The 21,164-nt window shown below is 44.7% G+C and overlaps 1 protein-coding gene and 1 long non-coding RNA gene across 4 annotated transcripts in view; both read right to left on the reverse strand.

The window, feature by feature from the left end:
* Window positions 1-21,164, reverse strand: part of OSBPL10 (oxysterol binding protein like 10) — a 336,422-nt gene that overhangs the window by 134,705 nt on the left and 180,553 nt on the right. The window lies entirely within an intron of this gene.
* On the reverse strand, window positions 5,231-6,207 carry LOC116543129. The gene is made up of 2 exons (XR_004265480.1): window positions 5,621-6,207; window positions 5,231-5,297 (listed from the first exon to the last, which is right to left on the reverse strand). It is a non-coding gene; the product is annotated as an uncharacterized LOC116543129 (long non-coding RNA).

The raw sequence follows: 21,164 nt of genomic DNA on the forward strand, positions 1-21,164 counted from the left end.
ACAGATTCAATGAAAGGCACTCTGGGGTGGCAGGGGGTAGGCGATACCATCAAGGGGTCTTTCTCTAGGTCCTTGAGTCCACCATGAAAGAGTAGTCTAGTCGGCCTTTGTCGGAAAACAAAACAGATGCTGAAGTTCTCCAGAACAAAGCTTAGAAGTTTCAACTGTAAACTCTTCCTGTAGGGTACAGGACAGAGCGAACAAGTCCCTGAAGGGCCAGGAAAGGACTCAGAGCTATGCCTGAGTCGTGTCTGTGAAAGAAGTGGTGGGGACCAAGTGCAGAGCCAGGAGCAGCACCAGGCAGGGGCGCTGCCTCAGGAAAGACACCGTGAGGGCAAGAGCCCAGGCAGGGGGAGAAGATGAGGATGGAGCTGCAAGTCGGGGAGTGCGCAGCATCACAGGAAACGGAGGCCGGCCACATCGCAGGAGGAGCGCCAGGCTAGAAGAGACTAAAACCCTCCCTCTGCAAAGTTCTTTCCTCTCTCCTTAGGGTGAGGGATCATGAGGATGACTGGACCACACGCCAGAAATAAAAAGGACACTTCTTCCTTGTAACCTGAGTCGTATGGTGGACGTATTTGCAACTCTTGTAATAAACTTACCACATGTATATACTTCTTTGATGTTTTAGTCCACTGTGATCGTGACACACATTTTTGTTCCTGATTTTTTTCGCTTAATATAGTACAAACACTAAAAAATTAAATTATAAACATTAAAAGATTAATGTTACCATAGCATTAATTTTTTTTTAAGACTGTGATTTTGAAGATGATCTAGTATCCCACCATATGAATGTTCCTTACTTTGGCTAACTGGAAGTGGGTGAGATAAAACTGTAAGCAAAACAGTTAACAAATAAAAATTACACATGACCCATAGATTGGGTGCAGTGGCTCACACCTGTAACCCCAGCACTTTGGGAGGCTGAGGTGGGTGGATCTCAAAGTCAGGAGTTCAGGACCAGCCTGGTCAAGATGGTGAATCCCCATCTCTACTAAAAATACAAAAATTAGCTAGGCATGGTGACGGGTGCCTGTAATCCCAGCTACTTGGAAGGCTGAGGCAGGAGAACTGCTTGAACCTGGAAGGCAGAGGCTGTAGTGAGCCGAGATCGTGCCACTGCACTCCAGCCTAGGCGACAGAACGAGACTCCGTCCCAAAACAAGCAAACAAAAAATACACAGGACCAATAAACATATGACCTGCTTTAATCTCACAAGTCATTACAGAAATGCACATTCTAATAATAATTAGATGCTTTTTTGTCTGCTTAGCAAGTTGGCAAAAATGTTTAAATGTGGTAATACTCAGTGTTGGCAGAGGTTGGGGAAGGCAAGCAGTCAAATGCACTGCCGGCCAAGGGTGTAAATTAGGATGACTTTTCTCCAGGCCATTTGGCAATATGTTCCTCAAACCTTTAAAAGACCGTTTGTATGTGGTGGAACTCAGGAACCCCTGAGTATGTGCTCAAGAAGAAATGCGTCCTGAATCATCCTCTGAATAACTAAGACCTGATTTACATTTCACATATATAAAATTCTTCTGTCTCCGTATCATAGCTGTTGGCATACACCATCTGCTAATTAAAAAATACTGACGGGGGAAAACAATGAAGGGCAAAAGATTCAGAGTCTGTCTGATAGATGCTGGGGGCATTCTCCATGCCACCTACAGGTGGAGCTGCCACTGAGATGCTTATGGCACCTAGAGGTTTCTCGGAACTGGAACCAGTCCTTCAGGTCTGACCCCAAAGCATGAATTTTAAAATTTGAGAGCTCCAACCACCACTGCCACCTGGTGACCCTGATCATAAACAGCACACTCGGAACCACCGGCTGCCCAGCAGCCTTGCCTGGATAAGAGGTAACATCGCTGGAATCAGATCACCCCGCTGCAGAGAAAGATCTACTGCGTGTGTGTCGGGAAGCCAGATGGTACAGAAGACACAGCTATGCTTGTTGGAACTCATTTTAATGTTCTCCCCCAAATGTAAGCCATATGCTAGAGGATTCCCTGGCTGGCTGGCATGAAGAACTGGGCACTTGAGACTCATAAATAACGTTAACAAATGCAAAAGAAGAGAAGGATGGAGAAGGTTTGATTGTGGTCCATTTGAATCATGAACGTAAATGTCACGGGAAAAAGAAATACCTGTGTGAACTTTTTACAAAACAAAACATTTTTGTTTTAAAATAGAGGTGTCATTTTAAACACTGGAACAGCCTGTCTTTCTCAAGAGTTGGCTTTTATGCTAGGTGAAGAATCTTGCTGTTTAAAAACCATAATGCATCTTCCACATCTCAGAAAATGGGAGTACGTACACAGTGGCTTTTAGAGGAAGAATTAATATGAAGGGCACATTCTTGGGCTAAAAACTCCCATTTTGTAAAAGCGAATTGGCCACAGTATTCAGAATGTATCTGAAAGGAGGTGAAGTCTGTGGACAGAGTTATAAAGAAAGCCTAACACGAAATGGAAATCAGCATGCACTTCCCCTGTGGTTCTGCTATTTCCTGATAGCTTTGCATCATTTTTATAAGCATTCATATAATGGCAGGATCAATTCAGTCTTACGCCCAGAGGTAGTTCACTGTACTTATATTCTCATGTGTGTTTATCTTAAAACTATACCCCCAGTGAAAACTTGAGTTCTTACTGGCTCAGGTAAGAGAGCACACTAGTGACCTGGAGAGGTTTTGTTTTTTGTTTTTTTCTCCACAAAGCTTTACTGAGCTGTGTACGGCCAAAGTAGTTAAAACCCATGAAAATCATATCTTCATGCCCTAAAATGCTAGTAACCGCCAAGTGAGAAAAACAGACCACCAGGTACGTAACTATGATCTTAAAAGCATACAGTGCTTACGAGGAAAAAATTGGGTCTCAAAGGATACATTTACAAAGAGAGAGAAAAAACGCCAGACTACTCCAATGTAGTTCATTTACTGAGCCATACAACGTGCAAAGCAGTGGGTATAGGTGTGGTGAGGGGTTTTAACATGAGCAAGACCAGGCTGGATGCGGTGGTGCACGCCTGTAGTTTCAACACTTTGAGAGGCCAAGGTGGGAGGATCACTTGAGCCCAGGAGTTTGAGGCCAGCCTGGGCAATGTAGCAAGACACAAAAAAATTAGCCAGGGGTGGCAGTGCACATCTGTGGTCACAGCTACTGGAGAGCCTGAGCTGAGTAAATCACGTGAGCCCAGGGACCTGAGTAAATCACGTGAGCCCAGGGACCTGAGTAAATCACGTGAGCCCAAGGAACCGAGTAAATCACGTGAGCCCAGGGAACTGAGGCTGCCGTGAGTCATCATCACACCACTGCACTCCCGCCGGGGCAACAGAGCGAGACCCTGTCTCCAAAAACAAAAATGATAAGAATGAGCAAGACAGTCTAATCTGGAAAGTCAAAGAACATTCCTTGAGCTTTCAAGCAATCAGACATTATGTGCAACTTTCAAAAACATTCAGGGAGAGAAAAATCATTATCAAGTTGCAAAATCAATCATTTCCATAAAGCTTTTCCAAGTTTTCCAAGTTTTCAAAGTTGAGGGCAGCTCTCAAACACCCAATTTTAAACATGTTGCAAGATGGTTCCCCCCTCCGACTCTCAGCATGGGAAACAATTAAAAGGCTCCTAGTTACCAAAAAATGAGAGACAAACCACAGCAGCATTTTCGTTTTGTTGTGTGTGTGGGGGGGGGGTGTTGGTGTGTGGGGGTGTGTCTGAGTGTGTGCAGGGGTGTGTGTGTTTTACACTGTCAGCTATCCAGGCATATTGTGTGTGTGTTTGGTAAGGTTGTGAGTTGGTATGTGGGGGTGTGGGGGGGATTTACATTCTCAGCTATCCAGACACATTGTGTGTATGGTGTGGGTGTGGGTGTGGGGGTGTGTGTGTGTGTGTGTGTGTGTTTTAAACTCTCAGCTATCCAGACACACTGGATGTTTCTAGAAGCACCAGGGTCTGACTTGGCCCCGAGGATGCACACCATTTTGATTTCCTGGAAGTTAAGCACAAAACAAGTTTTCATCTCCCTTCATTGCAGCCTCAAAGGTAGTCGAGAAAATATCTATTAATTTAGCCCATTTCCCCACTTCCACTATTTCCCACAGCCCTTTCTAGTCACAAACCAACCAAATAGGACAGCCTATTTTTCTAATTCCTTCTGTCTCTTTCATATTCTGCCTCCTCCTTGTGATCGAATCGACACCTCCTGTGAACTCCCAGCCAGACTGCGAAAGCGCCTGTCATTTTCTTTCTGCCTAAAATAGCTACAAGAGCAAAAGCAGTCAGCCCTTGCAGCTGCCCTCAACTCTACTGAAGTTTTCAGGATCACAATCAAGCACCCATTTGTATGACCTCCTAGCACAAATAATTTCTGCAGAAAATTAAAACATATGGAGGGCTTTTAAAATCTAAATTTAGATTTAATTAGTAGTAAATATCTGATAATGTAACTGCTCACTGCTTATTTACCAGGCTGATAGGTTTCGATGCTGTGTAGGTTTAAGAAGGATGGAAATTACACTAAGAAATCGAAAACTAAGCACAAAATACATGTTCACCTTCTTGAAACAAGATGAGCTCACCAAACACGACTGTTCTCTCTCAAGGTCTTAAAAAGCACCTCTGGTTTACAAAATAACATGGAATTATGAAGACTGTAAGTTTTCCAAGCGAAAAAGCAACTGCAATTAAATTTGGACTCATAAGAAACAATAGTGTGAATTTTTTTAAAAAACCAGAATTTAAAAAGTGGCTTTTTGACTATGTTCAGACTATGTTCTGACTGTGTTCAGATACACAGCCAACCCTTCTTATCCATGAACTCCACATCTACGGGTTCAAACAACCTCAGATGAAAAATAGTTGAAGAAAAACAATAAAAAATAACAAATGACAATTAAAATACAGAATAACAACTCTTCACATGGCATTTACACCGCATTAGGCTTTAGAAGTAATCTACAGAGGAGGGCAGCGGCCACGCTGGTGGGTGTTGAGTGTGTTTGCTGGTTGAGGGGCCCCAGGGCACTGGGTTGGCACAGTGGCGGCTGAACCCAGAAGGTGGAGGGGATTTGCCCCCATGCAGAGGTGTGTCTTCAGCCTTCAGACGGCACCCACGGCTCCCGGCCCTGCTTTCCCCATGGAGTTGAATGGCCACGGCTGTGCTGTGGTTCCCGGTTCAGCGGGGCACTGCAACCTTTGAAGGCATGGCTATGAACTTTTCCCAGGAGAAATGGAGTCTCCAAGGTGAGGTTCAGAGAAGCCTGTACCGTGATGTGATGCTGGAGAACCTGGCACTTTTTTTTTTTTTTTTTTTTTTTTTTTTTTTGAGACGGAGTTTCGCTCTTGTTGCCCAGGCTGGAGTGCAATGGCGCGATCTCGGCTCACTGCAACCTCCGCCTCCTGGGTTCAGGCAATTCTCCTGCCTCAGCCTCCTGAGTAGCTGGGATTACAGGCACGCGTCACCATGCCCAGCTGATTTTTTGTATTTTTAGTAGAGACGGGGTTTCACTATGTTGACCAGGATGGTCTCGATCTCTTGACCTCGTGATCCACCCACCTCGGCCTCCCAAAGTGCTGGGATTACAGGCATGAGCCACCGCGCCCGGCGAACCTGGCACTTTTCTCTTCCCTGGGTTGTTGGTGTGGAGTGAAAGATGGCAGGGCGCCATTTCAGCAGAGCATTTCTACACAAACAGTCTCGGCTCAGGGCTCTGAGGGCAGGTGTGTCTCCCAAGAAGGCTCATCCCTGTGAAATGTACAGCCCCATCTTGGGGGACATTTTTCCCTTGGCACAGCACCAGTCTCTGCATAGGCAGCAACTGAACAGGAGTGGGGCATATGGGAAAAAGCTGGATGACCCTGAAAACCTTCATCGGCACCAGAAGGAGCACGTTGGAGAGAAACTCTACAGAGGGGTGCCAGAGAAGCGTCGTTTATAAAGAGCTGTAAGGTCCATGTGTCACAGGAGCCATTTAGCTCTTATGAGATCAGGAAGAACTTTTTGCACAGCTTGGGATTACACCAGTAAGAAGCTACTCACACGGTAGAGAAGACCAACACTGAAACTAAGCATGCCCCCCCCCCCCCCTTTCATGCAGGAAAGACTCATTACAGCTGTAAAGAATCCATAACAACTTCCTTCCTTCTTTCTTTCTTTATTTAGAGACGGAGTCTCACTCTTCGCCAGGCCGGAGTGCAGTGGTGCGATCTCAGTTCACTGCAACCTCCACCTCCCAGGTTCAAGCGATTCTCCTGCCTCAGCCTCCTGAATAGCTGGGACTACAGGCGTGTACTACGTCACCCGGCTAATTTTTGTATTTTTAGTAGAGAAGGGGTTTCACTATGTTGGCCAGGATGGTCTCAATCTCTTGACCTCGTGATCCACCCGCCTCGGCCTTCCAATGCAGGGATCACAGGCCTGAGCCACCACGCCCGGCCCACAAAACCTTTTGACACCCCTCACTCGCCTGTTCCACCAGAAGCTTTTCACTGGAGAAGGATGTTACTTGTGCACTGAATGTGGGAAATCCTTCAGCAAACGTAATACCTTCAGTAATCATCAATGAGTTCACACTGGAAAAAGACCTTACGCGCGGGGAGAAGGTGGGAAACGTTTTAGACAAAAGGGCAACTTATTCAACACCAAGGAGGCCACACTGGAGAATGGCCTGACATCTTTTAGGTGCGGGTCCCACCTCACTGATCACAATAGACTTCACACTGGAGAAAGACCTGACGGTTGTAGGGAATGCAGAAAATTATTTTACAAGAAGTCTCACTTCCTTGCACACGAAAGAGTTCACACTGGAGAAGGGCCATATGAGTGTGGGGCATGTGGGAAATTATTTTGCTAGGAGGAGTGTGTTACTGTGCATCAGAGGGTTCACACTGGAGAAAGGTCACATGAATGCAAGGAATGTGGGAAATCATTTTCTTACAGCTCTGCACTTCGTGTTCATACAAGAGTTCACACCGGATAAACACCTTATGAGAGCAATGAATGTGGGAAATCCTTGGCTGAAAGCACCTGTCTCAAGAAACGATGAATGTTCATCCTGGATAAAGGCCTTATGAGTGCAAGGAATGTGCTCAAACGTTTAGCTGAAGGCATTCTCTCTTCCTGCATTGGGGACCTCACAGTAGAGAAAGGCCTGATGAGTGCAGTGAATGTGGAAAGTCCTTTGCTATGAGCTCCTGTCTCATTCGACACAGGAGTTCACCCTGGAGAAAGGCTTTAAGAGTGAAGAAATGTGGAAAGATATTTACCCAAAGCATTGCACTGTTACAAAGTCAGAGGGTTCTCCTACAGAAAGTCCCTTTCAGGGAAATATGTTTTAGAAATTCCTTGGCCCCCTCCCAAAAAAGTAATCTAGAGATGATTTCGAGCATATGGGAGGATGTACGTAGGTTATGTGCCAATACTATGCCATTTTTATAAGGAACTTGAATATCCATGGATTTTGGTATCTGAACTGGCCCCTAGAACCAAGGGACAAGTCAATATAAATTTTGCCCCTTTCCTCTGTAAGTCAGGAGTCTCAACATCGACTCTATTGACATTTTAGGTCAGGTAATTGGGTGGTTGTGGGGGTGGAGGGTCCTGTGTGTTTCAGGCTATTTAGCAGTATCCATGGCCTCTACCACTAGAGGTCAAGTAGCAGACGTCTTCAGACACTGTCGAATGCCCTGGGTTTGACCATCACTGCACTAAGTGCTTTCTTACAATAGATGACTCTTCTGGTACAGGCACACAGCCAGTGAGGGCTTTCAGCTCAGGCTTCCCCACACTGGAAGTGTCAGCCTCATTCAGGATCTTTCAAGCAGTCATAGACCCCTCTCCTCCCCACTGCTCATTTCCGTCTACCCCAAACATCTTCTCCCATTCTCATACAGGTTCCTTCAAGAGACTGATGAACCTTACAAACCATTTAAGGGCCAGAAGGAAACTCCAGTTGAGTGTTCAAAAAGAAAGGTAAGATACTAAACTAACCCTTGGCTCTCAGATAGAATCTCTCACCTTTCCTCTGGCGTGTTTTCAAGTCACCGATTCCAATGACCGTCTTCCTAGCATCATGGCAAAGCAACAGTAGCAAGTCAAGAGACCCAAAGCAATAGCCTCACGCAAACCATGTAACCTCCCGGAGGCTGCACACCCAGGAGAGAAAATGAAGCTGAACCAGGTGATCTCAGAGGTTATTTCCATCTCTCCAACCTACAATCTCTGTGAACCCTACAAAAGGTCACAGCTATTTTTCCACATAAAAGAGGGTACGGTAAAACACACACACAGTTTTTCCATATGTACCATGACAGAAGTCATGGTCACCTTTTGCGATGTCCACAATACGACGTAACAGAGAGATCAACTGGGTTTGGAGTCTTGCCAATGCCAGTAACTCTCTGTGTAGCCTCACACACGTTGTGGAGCATACATACCGTCACCTATAAAAATGGGGGTCGGCAGGTGCATGTCAGATAAAAAACTATGGTTCTTTCCAGCTCTGTCAACCTGGAACCCACATGCATTTAAAGTTCGTGTTGTTAACTGAAACAATAGTGATCACTTTTATTTATATTGTTCCAAACTCTGGGTCCAGGCACAAGGAGCTATCTGCAAGGCTGTCTTAATACATTTTTCTACTAATAGGCTATCCAATATGATAGCCTCCAGTCATACATAGCTACTGGGCACATTTAACGTAGCCAGTCCCACTGGAAATGCATGCAGTATGCATAAACTGCACTTGGGGCTGGGCGTGGTGGCTCACACCTGTAATTCCAGCACTTTGGGAGACCAAGGCCGGTGGATCATCTAAGGTCAGCAGTTTGAGACCAGCCTGGCCAATGTGGTGAAACCCTGTCTGTACTAAAAATACAAAAATTAGCCAGGCATAGTGGCAGGTACCTCAGCTACTTGGGAGACTGAGGCAGGAGAATCGCCTGAACCCCGGAGGTGAAGGTTGCAGTGAGCCAAGATGGTACCACTGCACTCCAGCCTAGGCAACAAAAGCGAAACTCCGTCTCAAAAAAAAAGAAAAGCACATGGAGTTTCAAAGACTTAATAATATATATATATATATATATATATATATATAATATTACAATTTGTAATCTTGATCACATGATGAAATTATAACATTTTAGATATGAGTTAAATAAAATATATTAAAAATAATTTTATCTGTTTCTTTTAATGTGACTAGTGGGACATTTTTAATTCCATAGGTGGCTTACATTATATTTCTGTTGGACCATGCTGACATCATCTACCTTCCCCTGCCTTCTGCATAATGCCGTACTTAGTACCAAGTAAGCTTTTAAAGAAACCCCGTCTAGGTCCTGTATTACGTCATGGATGGAAAACAGGCTTCTTCAAGTCCTGTATACAAAGAGCTTGTATCTGAATTGCAGAAAACTGTCACCCTAAAGCAGCAATCCCCAGTCTTTTTGGCCCCAGTGACCGGTTTCATGGAAGACAATTAAGGAGCCTGCAACCTAGATCCCTCGCAGACAGGTGCAGTTCACAACAGGGTTCAGACTCCCATGAGAATCTAATGCTATAGCTGATCTGACACGAGGCGGAGCTCAGGCGCACTGCCTGCTCACCACTCACTTCCTGCTGTGCCGCCCAGTTCCCAACAGGCCATGGGCCGGGATAGCTCCACCGCCTGGGGGCTGGGAATCCCTACCCTAAGGCATGCATATGTCAGCGGGTCTGTTACACACAAGACCTTTCCAGAACTATAACTCAGGTGATTCTTCTTGTGGGGTATGTCTGCCAAGCATTTTCCCTCTCCGGGTCTTATTTTGAGACATGCCAAGAGCAACATGAGTACTCAAGTGTAGCACAATTAAGAGCAGCGTGGTGGTTTGAGGCCTGTCGTCCCAGCTACTTGAGAGGCCAGGGCGAGAGGATTGCTTGAGGCCAGGAGTTTGGGACCAGTCTGAGCAACATAGTGAGACCCCTATGTGGAAAGAGGAAGGGAGGAAGGAAAAGGGAAAAGGGAAGGGAAGGAGGGAAGGAGGGAAGGAGGGAAGGAGGGAAGGAGGGAAGGAGGGACGGAGGGGAGGGGAGGGAAGGGGAGGGGAGGGGTTCATGCCTGTAATCCCAGCACTTTGGGAGGCGGATCACAAGGTCAAAGCAGGCAGATCACAATGTCAAGAGATGGCGACCATCCTGGCCAACATGGGGAAACCCTGTCTCTACAAAAAATACAAAAATTAGCCTTCACAACGTCAAGGCAGGCAGATCACAAGGTCAGGAGATGGAGACCATCCTGGCCAACATGGTGAAACCCCGTCTCTACTAAAAATACAAAAACTAGCTCAGCGTGCTGGCCATGTGCCTGCAGTCCCAGCAACTCAGAAGGCTGAGGCAGGAGAATCACTTGAACCTGGGAGGCAGAAGTTGCAGTGAGCTGAGATTGCGTCACTGTTCCTCAGCCTGGGTGACAGAGCAATACTCCATCTCCAAAAAAAAAAAAAAAAAAAAAAAAAGAAATGTAAAAGGGCAGGAAGTTTTGGGGCAAAAAATGGTCTTAGCGCTGGTCCCACTTCTCACATTAACTTGAATCACATTGATGATGTGGCCTAGTTGTTGTGCATTCTCTTGTATAAGCCACAGATGTCTCTAAAATGGAACGTCTTCCCACCTCCTCCGCTGTCCTTTCCATGTTGGGATCTCAATATTATTTCAAGTCAGTAAATGAGCATGGTGGTGGTTCATAACAAGGAAGTCACATTTCACTTCAATATCTCTGATCACACCCAAACACAACCAAAAACCTTCTCTGGGAGAACAGAGAGAAACTACTTATGGTAATTCCTGGCAAGCAGTTGGGCCCAGCACAAACAGGAACCTGGCCCTGGCATGATGGGCCACCAAACATGGCAGGCGTTCCCACCCCTCCTGGGCAGACCAATAAGAACATAAGCCTGTGGGCTCCACCCCTCCTGGGCAGGCCAATAAGAATGTAAGCCTGTGGGCTCCACCCCTCCTGGGCAGGCCAATAAGAACATAAGCCTGTGGGCTCCACCCCTCCTGGGCAGCCCAATAAGAATGTAAGCCTGTGGGCTCCACCCCTCCTGGGCAGGCTAATAAGAAGGTAAGCCTGTGGGCTGCCAACTAAGGCTAAACACTCAACCCAAAGAGTGTTTCCTTTTCCATTCTCAAAACCACCCTCTCTCACGGAAAGCAAACGAGTAGGCAAATGCCACTGCTTACACGAATAAACAATCATCATAAAACTACCCAAGGCTACAGCAAGGAAAGACTTTTAATGAAACACATGGTGGGTTAAGTTAAAATAGCCAAACCATGAAATTCAACATGCTATAAAAACTTATGGTACATATTTAAATTTTATTTTGAAAAGAAAACCATACTGACAACAGTTACGGAGACATAGAAATTATATAAATCTATAATAAGAAAAATGTCATCAGAATAATGCAGTCTTCCGTGCCCTTTGGCTTGCTCTAAAAGATTTTTCTGAAGTAAGCCTAAAATAGGGACTGTGTTTCAGGTTTGATTAATCTTCTTTGATTTTAACTCAGCTACAAAATAATCTTTTATGATCCTCTTGACCAAAAAAAGTTAACCTTTTTTTTTTTTTTTTTTTTTTTTGAGATGGAATCTTGCTCTGTCACCCAGGCTGGAGTGCAGTGGCACAATCTCAGCTCACTGCAACCTCTGCCTCCTGGGTTCAAGCAATTCTCCTGCCTCAGCCTCCCAAGTAGCTGTGATTACAGGCATGTGTCACCACACCAAGCTAATTTTTGTATTTTTAGTAGAGATAGGGTTTTACCATGTTGCCCAGGCTGATCTCGAACTCCTGACCTCAGGTGATCCACCTGCCTGGGCCTCCCAAAGTGCTGGGATTATAGACGTGGGCCACCATGCCTGGCCAAACGTTAATCTTTTAAATGGTCTTTTTTTTTTTTTTTTTTAAATAAAGATAAGGCTACTGACATCACCATAGCCAGGCTGCCTGCAGCAGAGGGATGAGAAGACTTAGGATTCAGCCACCTGGACTTGTTTATAAGTCCCTGGACGCTGAATGTCAGGTACAAAAAATAGCAACTTTTCAGGAACATGGGATAAAGACTCCTTATTTAGGCAGAACTAAACTGGGCCACACAGAACTGCATGGGCATCTCCAGGATATGGTGACATACTATTGTGGTCGCCAAGTCTGCAGTTGGGGAAGTTTCCTACAGAGACAGATATCTACTGCCAACACTGAGCATGAGAAAAAGGCTGTGAAACTCCTCCCTTAGCCCAATCTCACAGAGTGGGCTATAACCTCCTGCCACCCTTACACTGCCCTGCGACTCTAGCATTTCCCTGCCTGCTTAGCAGGCACAAAACTACCTGCAGTGGCTTCTGAGCATTTACTGTGAGTGTGGGTGAAGCAGGGGCCAATTTCTGAGCAGACGCCTCCTACAGCAGGCCCAGGCCCCTGAGGTCTATCCCTGAAGGAACCAAATCTTTAGCTGTGACCTCGTTCACAATGCAGGCAAAAGATGTAGGTCCATGTCCTGAAAGGTCATACTCCAGGGACAAGCAGGACTTGTGTCCATTGCAAGGAAAGAAAGAAGCCATGAATGCCTTCAACAGAATATGTGCTAGGAGGTCTACATCAACTTCTGATCTCCTGGGTTTATGGTCAGACTATCTCCTCTCTGCTTGTAAGAACTAAGACCTTATTTCTTAACAGGTAACAAGGGGCAAGGTTGAAGGTATGGAAAACATTTCTCAAGCTGCTCTATAAAGAATTCTCTGGGGCCGGGCATGGTGGCTCACTCCTGTAATCCCAGCACTTTGGGAGGTCGAGGCTGGCTGATCATCTGAGGTCAGGAGTTCGAGACCACCCTGGCCAACACGGTGAAACCCCAACTCTACTAAAAAAAAAAAAAAAAAAAATACAAAAATTAGCCAGGCATGGTGGTATGTACCTGTAATTCCAGCTACTCAGGAGGCTGAGGCAGGAGAATCACTTGAACCCAGGAGGCAGAGGTTGCAGTACGCCAAGATCACGTCACTGCATCCCAGCTTGGGCAACAAGAATAAAACTCCATCTCAAAAGTAAATAAATAAAATAAGAATTCTCTGGATTGCACCAAGACAGCGGAAGACTGCTCTCTCTCTCTCCGAGTATTCACCCCCCTCCTTTTCCTTTCAACAACACCTGCCTGCCTCCAGCGTTTGGCAGGGCATTTTGTCCCCTAGCCTCACTTGCACTTAGAGGCGTGACCACGTGGCCAAGTTCCTGCAAATGGTTCCTGAGTAGAAGACACATGTTCAAATTCTCCATCTACCATTAAACACAGTTAAGAGTACATTCCTCTTCCTCTTTTCCCACTACTTGGGAAAAGGTTACAAATGGATAGCCAGGTTTGACCCAGGATGGAAGCTTGTGCCAATGCTCAAAGACCCATCCAGCCAGCTCTAGCTGCTCACTCTGCTCCATCTACAAGAGAATAACCAACTTGGACCTTATTTAGACAATGGTATTGGGTCCCTTTTTTTACAGCATTTAAGTCTGAGCTGAACTAATACACTCTTCTAGTCTACAAAGTGGATTTTCCAAAATCACACACAATTCAGTGAGAATTCCCTGAATAACTTTTTCCGAATCAATGAAAACAGTGGGTAACATCAGCTTCCACCTGGATGTGACCTTTTTTCAAAGGAAGAAGGCTACTAGTATGAAAGTGGCTTTCCGTGGTCCCACTTCCACATTCCAAGCAAAGCTCTACTGGGCCAGTGACTAGCTGTAGCCCCCCCTTCTCCCAGAGGGGCGCTGGCCTGATGTCCGCTGAAGGCGCTAAGGTCTTCTGGGGAGGAACAGTGATATCCATCTTTCGGGGGCCAAGATTCCAAGTCAGTAGCACCACAATAGAACAGAAGAGCACCTTCTCACGTGCTACAAAGCCCCTCCAGGTCCCTGGCAGCACCAGGGACATTTATAACCATGCTTCTTCAAACCAAAAGCAGCAGAAATAGCAGCAATTGTTGGTACCGTTTACGGAGCATATACTGTGTTTCAGGTACCCTGTCAAGTACCTCACATGTATGATGGATATTTCAAAACATTTTACTTTAAAATAACTTTAGACTTACAGAAATGTTGCAAAAATTGTACAGCAGTTTTTGTATACCCTTTGCACAGCTTCCTTTAAGGTTAACATCTTACATCAAAGTAGTCCAGTTACTCAAATGAAGACATTTACATGGATAAAACACAGTTACCTCAATCTACAAACCTTGCTTTCAGTTTTCCCACTAGTATCTTTTTTTTCTGGACCAAGATCCAAGCTGGGATCCCATGTCGCATCTGGCGACTACATCTCCTTTAATCTGTGATACTTTCTAAAAGTCCAAGCCAGCTATTTCCAAAATGTCCCTAGCATTTCCTAGATTTGGGTCACATGCACTTTTGGTAAGAATAACACAGAGGCGACGTTGTACCTTCTCAATGCATGATCTTTGGTGGTCCGTGTTTTTATGTCTTATTACTGGTGGTAATAACCACAATCACTTGCTTATGGTGGTGTCCACTAGTTTTCTCTGCTGTAAAATAACTGTTTTCTCTTTGTAAATAAATAAATAAATAAATAAGTATCTTACAGGGAGATACTTTGAGACTATTCAAATATCCTGTTTGGTTTTTTTCACCTAACATCAGTATACGTCGATGGTTCTGACCTGCAACAGTCATTACGATTATGTTCGCCCTATGGTGAGCTTTCATTTCCCTCGTTATTCTATATTAGTTAGAAGTCTATTTATTGTAAGGAAGAGGTTTTTACTCACCCCAACCCATGTATTTGTTCATTCTATATTTACACCGGCATGAATCACATATATTTATCTTATTCTAAGGGTTGAAACTCAATACTACTAACATCACGATTTTTAATCCTGATAATAATTCTGATCTATCTCCATTTTACAGATTAGAAAAATGAGGCAAGGAGAGGTTAAAAAACCCTGCTTGAGGGCGCTCAGCTATTCAGCAGCAAAGATGCAGAAGCCAGTTCCACTGACTTACAAGTAAGCAAATGACCCAGCCTCTACGGTAAACAAACTGACGTCATCATCAATTAGCAAAAAAGCAGAATGTATCTACCAATGAAGGAGCCCCATATTAGAACAAAGGGGAGAAAAAAATATCTGAAGCCCTTCATTTTAACAACGAAAATTACTTACTCCAAAATTACTGGCCATCTTCCCAGACAAGCACCATTAAAAGTAGAGCTCCCCTTCCCACAGCAGCCGCAACGTAACAGTGCCTTCCAAGAGCGCTTCATGAGGACAAGGTGTAATTCTACCAACACACAAAGTGCTGACTGCCAACAGCAATAAACAGCAGCATCCATGACCTCAATGAAGCTTTAAAATTAAGCTTTTTCAGGCGGGGCGTGGTGGCTCAAGCCTGTAATCCCAGCACTTTGGGAGGCCGAGGCAGGTGGATCACAAGGTCAAGAGATCGAGACCATCCTGGTCAACACAGTGAAACCCCGTCTCTACTAAAAATACAAAAAATGAGCTGGGCATGGTGGCGCGTGCCTGTAATCCCAGCTACTCAGGAGGCTGAGGCAGGAGAATTGCCTGAACCCAGGAGGCGGAGGTTGCAGTGAGCCGAGATCGCGCCATTGCACTCCAGCCTGGGCAACAAGAGCGAAACTCCGTCCCAAAAAAAAAAAAAATTAAGCTTTTTCAGAGATTATTCAACTTTAATAAGACTTCACTTTCCCAACTACTAAATCTGCTTTGGTTTGCAATTTTTTTTTTTAGGCTGTTTAAATGGTCAAGGTCCTTACTTTGTGTGTCTGTTTGGTGGGAATTATTTCTATTTTAATTCAAACAAACCAACGCTATCTCCAAGGGAGCACGCTTTATGTTCTCACTGTCACGCCTGACTTTCCTTCTGGTTTCCAAAATCACTGACAAAATTCATAAATATTATTTTAATTTAAAAGTTGCTCAGGGTCTGATGTATCTGAGCATGCTGAGCTTCAAGACTTTCCCTTGATTATACTTTAAATGAACTGGCATGAGTCTGCAGTTTCTTTAAAAATGAATTAGACAAGCTTTTTCATGGAAGGTGTTTCTGACTCCTCCTTCGAGATGAACCTTTAAAACGAAATTCACAACCTGCCAACACACTACATATCTTAACCCTTTATGAGAATTGGCAACACTCTCTCCTCACACCAGGACCTTGTACCTATTACCAGAAATGCTGGTCTCAAAAGACTCACTCAATCTAGTCGTGTCTCTCTATACTGCATTCCCATGCTCTCATGCACAGTGCCCTTCCAGAAGCTCATGGGCTTCAAACAGAAGATGGCTTTTATTATGAGCTGAAAGAAAACGAGTCAATGCAACCACGCACTGCCTGGTATTCCACATTCTCCCTTCCTGCAAGCATTTGGCCATATGTGGTTTTAGCAAAATAATTTGAAATGACTAGTAAATGGCTTTTCGCTTCTATTCATGTCCAACTAACAAATCGAGAATTCCTGCTGTCATAGGTAAGACAGAAAGAGCAATGATCCACATGAGATACAAAGCACCTTAAAACAGCAAATAAACAGCAAACTCCCACGATCTGACTACAGGCCCTGAACACTCCGTCCTTACACAAGCTGCTTCATTTAACAGACAAAAAGTATCCTCCTTTCACAAAAGTCTCTTTGAGGTCATAGGCTCAGGCAGGCCTCCCAAGATGACCCAACAAGAAGGGAAGAACAGCTCTTCCCCGGGAAGACGTGCAAGCTTACAACAGCGATGACGACAGCAGCAGGGCTGAGCAGCTGCTGACAACTTACTAAGTGCCTGGGCTGTCTTTATTCATTCTCAAATGAACGTAAAAAGCAACACTGTCACTATCTGCGTGTACATCTGCAGAGTCGAAAGCACTCTTCATCGGTATCTTGTGAGGTAACTTGCCTGGTGTCACTCAGGTAATGCAGGGCAGGCCAGGAATTGAACTCTGGCAGTCTGGTTACAGGCCCTAGATGCTTAGCCTCCACCCATCATGTCATCACACTATTTACCTCCCCTCCAGGAATGATGGATGCAGGGAAGGAGGACCCAAGAATCTATGCCCTTGTTCCCTCAGCCCTCCTGGCAGCTCTGGCAGAAGCCCCAGCCCCGTATCTCCTGGCTTTGCCAGAAGTTGGAGTCAGGGACTTGTGTCCAACTCACCGTTTTCCCACTTGACCAACAAATCTTCCCCGATAAGCCTTCCTCCCCACTGCACTCCCCAAAAAGAATCTCTTCCTGGAAGACCGAAAAGAACTCAAATGCATCAATGAAAGAAAGTCTAACGGCCATTCTTCACGGTCTTGCACGTACTTACCTTCTTTTAGCTGAGAGCCAAGCACAAAGAGTAAGGGTCATTCCTTCTTCTGATGCATTTCTATTGAGTTTCTGCTCTGCGCCAGCAGTGACAAAAGCAGAGCAAGTTCCCGGTCCCTGTGAAGCTTTACGCTCAGTGTAGGACACAGGCAATGAGCAAATAAAGGCATAACACAATGTCAGGCAGTCAGGCAGTAGTAAGTGCCATCGAAAAGATAAAGCAAGGCAGAGGCATGGAGAGCGATGGGGCGGGGTGGGGGTGCTCCTGTACAGAGTGCTCTGGAAAGACCTGTGTGAGAGGAGGCATCTGGGCAGAGGCCTGGAAGAAGCGAGGGTGTGTGTGTAGGGTGGGGGTGAGCCGTGTGGGTGGATATGCAGGGAACAGTGAGTGCAGTGGCCTTAACCTGGGAATGTCTTGGCATGTTCTGGAACAGCAGACCTCCTACCCCGCCTGGGGGACTTAGAACCCAGGAAACGGGGATCTGGGAGGGAGCGTTCTGGGAAACGAAGTTAGAGACATAACCAGGGACCTGGTTATAGCCAGCCCAGGAGACAGACAGGATTTGGGATTTTACTATAGGTACAATGGGAATCCACTGGAGCTTTTTAACAGCTACATGATCCGACATGGCTATTAAAAGATTTACTCTTGGCCAGCCACGGTGGCTCACACCTGTAATCCCAGCACTTTAGGAGGCCAAGGCGGGTGGCTCATTTGAGGTCAGGAGTTTGAGACCAGCGTGGCCAACACGGTGAAACCTTGTCTCTTCTAAAAATATAAAAATTAGCCGGGCGTTGTGTCGCAAGCCTGTAATCCCAGCTACTTGGGAGGCTGGGAATTGCTTAAACCCGGGAGGTGGAGGTTATAGGGAGTCAAGATCGCACCACTACACTTCGGCCTGGGCAACTGAGCAAGATTGTCCCCCCACACCAACCAAAAAAAAAAAAATTCACTCTGCCTGCTGTGGTGGAGGATGGAGGATATACGGTGGGGGCCGAGGGCACAAGCAGAGACTGGCAAAACGCAAGATGAGAGCAGGGCACAGTGACTCATGTCTATAATCCTAGCACTTTGGGAGGCCGAAGCTGGTGTATCATTTGAGTTCAAAATCCTATCTCTTAAAAAAAAAAAAAAAAAAAAAAAAAATACAAAAATGAGCGGGGCATGGTGGCACGTGTCTATAGTCCCAACTACGTAGGAGGCTGAGGGGGAAGGATCACCTGAGTCCAGGAGCTGGAGGCTGCAGTGAGCTATGATTGCACCACGGCACTCCGGCCTGGGTGACACAGCAAGACCCCATCTCTAAAAAGAATTTTTTTAAAACAAAGGCAAGGTGATGGTGTTGCGGAGCAGAGCAACGAAGGTAGAGGTACCAAGACATGGAGCGGCCAAGTTTAGAACCAAACGCCTTTAGGAAAGGAAGAGGCACTGAAGATTACACACAAGAAATAAGAAATTACTTACAAATTGCAAAGTGTTTTAAAAATTGGACTACAGATGCTGAGCCATGATATAATGACTTATTAATAACTTCAACTTATGTGTAAAGAGTAACAGAGGATTCGGGGGGAAAGGGTATATAACGTGAAGAAGGTGCCACAGACCCTGCTTCTATCCTGATTTTCTGACTGAGCAACTAGCTACACTGACCCTGAGTTTCACCCAGAATCAATCACCTGGAACCAGGTGCCTTGGAGAGCAAAGAGCCAGGATTCTGTACTCATACAGTACATCACCAACACGAAGATCATCCCCATTTCACTCCTGTCATCCCAGCAGGTTTGACAGGAGATTGGAGGGAAAGGGGAAGAAAGGAGGAGGTAAGGGGGCATTTCACAGCGGCCACCCAGGCCTGGGGCAAGGAAGCGAGGAGAGGTGGTGGCCAGGAAAGACTCCCAGAGACGCTGAGGTCTTGTCAGGTGTCACACTGGGAGACTGAAGTCCCAGAATGTAGCCAGTTGCCTTGGCAACAGTATCTCTATCCAAGGTGATAAATTACCCTGCTGTCTAACAAATTCAGTTCATTTCTTAAACAATCAGTGTCCTAGAAATAATATGAGAACAAGCAAATACCAACCAGTGGACTGAGAGGACAAATCAATCACCAGGCTTGCTCTGAAGTCCCCCGGCTGGGGAAAACGCAGGAGCCTGGGGGTGGGAGAGGGTTCTAGAAAAAGCTACCGTATTCCAAATTTCAAATTAAATAAAAAGAAAACAGAATAATAAAAAGACACTTAGAAACAATTCTACATTCCTTTCTGATATTCCTAACTAAATTCATCACATTATTCTGTCTCCCTCTCCTTACTTTACTTCATGAAACCTGACATTTATTAATCATTTGATTTCTGTTCCTGTCTGTTCCACTAGACTTTAAACTTCTCGACAGCAAAGGCTCTGCCTCTGTTTCATTTCCCTCTGTACTCCCAGAACTGGAATCCTGCCCAGAATATTGTACACATGCAATAATATTTATCAAAGGAATGAATTATTACCTTTTCTGGATTTCCTAAAACTCTTAATCAGGTCAAATACCTGCAGTATATAAACACATACATACATATGTATTCCACGCTTAACAGGCAAACAGAGCATTTTCAGCAAAAATAAGGCGAAGCCAAGAATCATCACAACTACCACTACTATTTAGAATTATTTTAGACATACTAGCCACTAAAATTATTCAGAGAAATTTGATGAACTAAAAAGAGGAGGTAAAATGATCAGTGTTTGCAACAGACAAGAGTTTATTCCTAGAAAGCCCAAAAAATCATCAGCAAAACTACAACAAACAATGAAAGAATATACTTAGATATGGGAGAATACATTCAATCTGCGGAAAATAATAGCCTCCGTATTTACACGTCACCCGATCAAGCAGAACACGTAATGGAAACAGTCTCATTTGCAACAGCAACAAAAGGGGCTAAAACACATAGCAATTAAAAGGAACACGTAGGCTCTATAAACTTTAAAATGCTCCTGAGGAACACAAAAGAACACTTTAGCTGAATAACTATGCCCCTATTCTTGGAAAGGATATCATTCAGATGGCAGTTCTTAAATAATGTATACATTTCATGCAGTCCTAATAAAAGTGCCAATAGGGTGGTGGTGGACACGGAAGTTTTAAAAACTAGACATGCTGACTCTAAAGCTCTTATGGAATAGTTGAAACGAAGTGTAACCGAGGACAATAAGGCTGTCCTGGCCTTACCAGACACTAAAGCATATTCTAATGTGACAACATGTAAAATCTTATAGTTCTGGAACATGCATGCCAACGAATCAGAGAAAAATCAAAGACAGGCCCAAGTACTTAATTTAGAGTGCAACTCAGGTGGCACTGCCATATCCGTGCAGGAAAGATGGACTATTCAGTAAATGGGATTGGAAAACCAGACAGGCCCAAAAAATGTCCATGGATGCCCCTCTGACTCTTTACACCAAATTTCATATTTTAAAAAATGGCAAATAAAACAATAAAGCCATAATGATGGACATAGTCTAGAATTGGTCTGTGGTAATACTGCACAACTACGTAAACAGACAAAAACTCATTAAGCTGTAAACTTAAAATGAGTGACTTTTACTAGTTTTAAAAACAATAGTCGTTTTTAAAAGGAGACCATAGCATTACTTGAAAACATGATTAACTTTTAAAAAATAATGTTAGAGTAGAAAAAACGTTTGTAATAATGACACAGAACTTTAAATCTCTAAAGAAAAGATTGGCAGTTCAACTATGAAAAAATTAAAAATTTTAACACAGCAAAAAAAATC

Source organism: Sapajus apella, unplaced genomic scaffold (assembly GCF_009761245.1).
Source record: "Sapajus apella isolate SASKATOON/1434 unplaced genomic scaffold, GSC_monkey_1.0 scaffold4, whole genome shotgun sequence".
In the NCBI taxonomy this organism is placed as follows: domain Eukaryota; kingdom Metazoa; phylum Chordata; class Mammalia; order Primates; family Cebidae; genus Sapajus; species Sapajus apella.